Source organism: Penaeus chinensis, chromosome 7 (assembly GCF_019202785.1).
Source record: "Penaeus chinensis breed Huanghai No. 1 chromosome 7, ASM1920278v2, whole genome shotgun sequence".
In the NCBI taxonomy this organism is placed as follows: domain Eukaryota; kingdom Metazoa; phylum Arthropoda; class Malacostraca; order Decapoda; family Penaeidae; genus Penaeus; species Penaeus chinensis.
In genome coordinates, this window is record NC_061825.1 from 39,608,946 (window position 1) to 39,613,945 (window position 5,000).

Sequence of the window (5,000 nt, forward strand, 5' to 3'; positions counted from 1 at the left end):
TTATAACTATCATCATCATCATTATTACAATTATAATCATCTTCACTATCCTTATCATCATCAGTATCAATACTATCGTTACCTCCACCGACTGGCATGTGTGTCACTCTCCTGGTATCACAGTGCGCGGCCCAGATGTCAGCAAACAAGATTACCCGAATCTTACCGACGAATAATGGTGAAAAGAACGGTACTTTCTGCCTCTGACCCAGCACTTTAGATTTGGACGGGGATCTTCGGGGTACATTAAGCAGATTATTTTTAGGCTTTGGACTCCGAGAATGCTTGGTTATGGACGAAGAGAGAGGCTTTTTATGAGGAAGGTTATGCCATTTGCTTGAAACAGGAGAGATTTCAGTATCGTCGTTATGAGAGAGGCTATGTATTCTGGACTTCTTTACTTTGTTAGTTTGTGGTTAGAATAAATCGAAATTTGATAACCAGGAAGACGAATAAACCGTTTGTGTTTTGTTCTTGGGAGCGAGAGGTCGATTCACTCTACTATTGTCATTATTATTATTGTTATTGTTATTGTTATTATTATTACTATTATTATTATCATTACTATTGTTTTTATTATTATTATTATTATTATTATTATTATTATTATTATTGTTATTATCATTATCATTATTATTATCATTATTACTATTATTATTACTATCATTGTTATCATTTATTATCATCATTATTATTATTATTGATATTATTATTATCATTATCACTGTTATTATCATGATCATCATGACTATTATCATTATTATTATTATTATTATTGTCATTATTGTCATTATTATTATTATTATTATTATTATTATTATTATTATTATTATCATCATCATCATCATTATCATCATTATTATCATAATCATTGTTATTATTATTATTACTGTTGTTGTTATTGTTGTTCGTCTTATTATTATTATTATTATTATTATTATTATTACTGTTGTTGTTATTGTTGTTCGTCTTATTATTATTATTATTATTATTATTATTAATATTATTATCATTATTATTATTATTATTATTATTATTATTATTATTATTATTATTATTATTATTATCATTATTATTATTATCATTATCATTATTATTATTATTATTATTATTATTATTATTATTATTATCATTATTATTATAATTTATTATCATCAACATTATTATCATTATCACTATCACAGTCGTTATCATTATCATTATTATTATTATCATTATCATTATTATCATTATCATTATTATCAATTTTATCATCATTATTATTAGAACTAATCGAAAATGGACAAACAAATCACGAAATAAACAAAGTACTTGTCTCTAGGGTGGGTTGGCGTCCACGAACAGAGGGCGGATCAGAATAAAACGACGTATTATGCCAATGAATTGAAGTTCGTGTTGCTTTGAAATTGAGAAAAGGTGATTATGAAAATATTTTAGGGTAAATGAGGGTTGATTAGATGAAGCTTTGGGGGTAGAGAGTGGTAGGATTTCTAAACTTTTGGAAAGCGTAAGGCTTGATGAGGGTAGCTTATTGTGGATCAAAGGTATATAAAGGGGCTGGTGAGTAGATTAAAGGATTTTAGATAGATAATATTAATTTAAAAAAAAGTAATTTAAAAGATTAGGGTAGAGGGTTAGGCTCTCTGACCTCTCTCTAGTTTGAGTGCTGTCTAATTGTCTTTGTTATCGTTATTTTTCTTGTTGGTTTTGGGATTATCATTGTTGTTATATCTCCTTTTCTCATTATCATCATCATTGTTCTCATTCGTCTTCGTCTTCTTATTATTTATATTATTAATATAATAATAACAATAATAATAATAATGATAACAATAATAATAATTATAATAATAATTATCATTATTATCATTATTGTTATAGTCATTATTTTTATTAATATTATCATTATTATTAATAGTATTAATAGTAGTAGTAATAGTAGTAGTAGCAGTATCCTTATTATAATTACTATTATCACTATCATTATCTTTTACTTTTTTTTTTTTATCAACGTGATTATTATCATCATCCTTATAATTAGTTTCGTTATCACTAGCATATCAGTACATCTAGATCCATTGTAATTATAACTTATAATGCCATTTTAATGTGCTCTTGCGTTCCCTGCATTCATTAGCATATTTAAGTTGTGTCAAGCATAATTCTAATACTTCTTTACTGTTTACCTTTAATTACATTTTCAAGAATAAGGAAGAATAGGAGGTAATAAGGAAGAGAGGGGAAAGATAACAGTAAGAGGGGGAGAGGGAGGGGCAAGAGGAGGGAGGGGAGAGTGGGGGTTATGGAAGGAGGGGGATGAGGGAAATAGAGGAAGAGGAGGAAGAGGAAGGGAATGGAGGGGAAGTAGCAAGAGGAGAAGGAGGAGGAGGAGGAAGAAGGTAACAGGAGGGTGGATAGTAGGTAGGAGGGGAAGAGGGGGAGGAGGGGTAGTGTAAGGAGGGTGGGGGAGGAATGGAGGGGAAGAAGGAGGAGGGATAGTGGAAGAAGGTGAGAGGGGGGGGGGAAGGAGGGGGAGAGGACGGGGGAATGGAAGGAGAGGGAGATGGTGAGTGGAAAGGAATAATGGAAGGAGGGGGGGTGGGGAGGAGGGAAAGTGGAAGAGAGGAGGGAAGGTAATTGAGTAAAGGATTTTTTTTTCTCTCTTTTTACCATTACAGTATATCCAAAACGATGCTCTTACTCCTGGTCTAATTAAAGTAGACTGTATGGCTTATCTCATTAAACCGAGTAACAGCTTGAGCTCAGGTAATTAAGGAATAATTTCCTTTTTCGACACATAGTTCCCCCCTCCCCTTCCCTAGCCCTCAACCCCCTCCCCTCCCCCGCTCCCATCCACCACCCTCTCTACGCCCGATCCTCCTTGCCAGACGCGGCTACAATAAGCATAATGGGATTTCTTATACTTCGGAATGGAGTATACTCGCTCGAGATGATTATACCGGATGTGTCATTATTTTTCTGCCGTTGTTCTAATTGCATCTTTTCATGATCATTATAGATATCATTCCAGCTGTCACGGTGCTTGTTATCACACTTAGTATCATTTTATTGTTATCTTTGGAACCATTACCACTGCCAATTTTAATGTTACTATCACTCTCATAGGCGTCCTTAGCATTATGACATTCACATACTTCTTGGTCACTGTCATTATTATCTCTATGGCCATAATTATAGTAATTATCATAACATCTATATCTATCTTTCAATATTACTATCTACATACATAATAATTATGTACGTGTGTATACGTTTATGTCTATACGTAAACAAGTGTATATGTATATATACTTAAATATACTTAAAATCACTTCTTCCTACTCAGTATTATTGTCTATAACCTCCAACACAGACGTCAAAGTCCTTTGTTATTTCTCCCTCACAGATGTACTGCAACTGTACACGTGTATGAGTGGAGTACAGATGTCTCCCTTCACCTGGACAATGTTACGTACAGTCAGCCTCATCACCTTCCGACGTTGCAGCAGACAGGTAAATTGCAAAGGCATTTTGGTGATGGTGAGGGGTTTCATTGCAGACAGGGATGCGGTTTTTTTATTGAGAGAATTAGAATTACTCTTGACGTTATCATTCACCGTTTTTCTTATCGTTGTTATTGGTAATATTGCCATCATTGTCACATGTCATTATTGTTTTTGTGATTATTATTTTCATCATTTACAGTATCTTTTTTTCATTGACTATATTACTATTCATATCATAATTCCTGTTGTTATTATTATTATTGTTACTGAGGTTATGATTCCTATCATTATAAATTTTATAATTATCACCATTATCATCATCATTATTATTATTGTTGGTATCGTTACGGTTATTGTCATCATTATTATCAATATCATCTTTATTATGAACATTCTGGTTAACATTGTTGTTGTTCTTTTTCATTATTATCACTGTTGTTCCTGGTGTTAAAGCCATTATTGTTACAATTACCATATAATTGTTATTATCATACTATAATATCCCTACTTTTATTCGCGTTATTAATAATGCCACTGATTCTGTTAGTAATTATGAATACTATATAATCATTACAATTATGATTCTTAATATCATCATCATCGTTAATATGACCTTCATAATCATTACCAAATTCGTCATTAGAGAATTCCCCTCATCATAAGTATCAATATTATTATAGTAATTACCCTTTCTATCAAAATGTTATTAGTTTCAGAAAATCTATTTTTTTACTATTGAAGAAGTTGCCATAGAGTTGATACCATATTGCTAATACTACCATTACTAATTCACTGACTTCTGGGATATAGTAAACTGCCAAAGCTAAGTAATTCAAGATGAAAAAAAAATAAATTATTCGACATTCAAATCACTCATTGCTATGAGGAACCGCAACTGAATCTTATTTGATGTTGATGTTCATTTTCAGTCAAATTTTAACCATCTTTCGTTCTCTGAATTCAGTAGCGAACAATCAATATATGTATTTGTAACTGATACTGGTTATGGTAATAATGATTGGGATAATCTTGAATGTAATTTGATAATAAAGATAATAATGAAAAGGATAATGAAGATAATAATGATAATCACAACAGTGGAATTAATAATAATAGTACCACTGCACTACTACTACTACTACTATTACTATTGTTGATGATAAAAACAGCGGCAGTGGTTGTTGCGATAAAATTATATAGTAATAAAGGAATTGATGATGAAGAAATAATAACAGTAATAACGATAATAACATTAGTGATGAAAATAGTAATCAAAAATTATAATGATAATGAAAATGACAGTAGTGATAATGTGGCAGTAATGATGATGATGATAATAATAATAATGACAATAATAATAATAATAATAATGATAATGATAATAATACTGATACTAATAATAATAAAGACAATAATAGTAATGGTAATAATGATAATAATAGTAGTGATATTGATAACAATAATAACATTGATAATAACAGTAATGATAATGAT

At 30.6% G+C, this 5,000-nt stretch overlaps 1 long non-coding RNA gene across 1 annotated transcript in view; it reads left to right on the forward strand.

Moving 5' to 3' along the window:
* Window positions 1-5,000, forward strand: part of LOC125027014 — an 11,039-nt gene that overhangs the window by 4,447 nt on the left and 1,592 nt on the right. The window contains exon 2 of the long non-coding RNA XR_007114974.1: window positions 3,407-3,513. This is a non-coding gene — a long non-coding RNA (uncharacterized LOC125027014). The remainder of the gene's footprint in view (window positions 1-3,406; window positions 3,514-5,000) is intronic.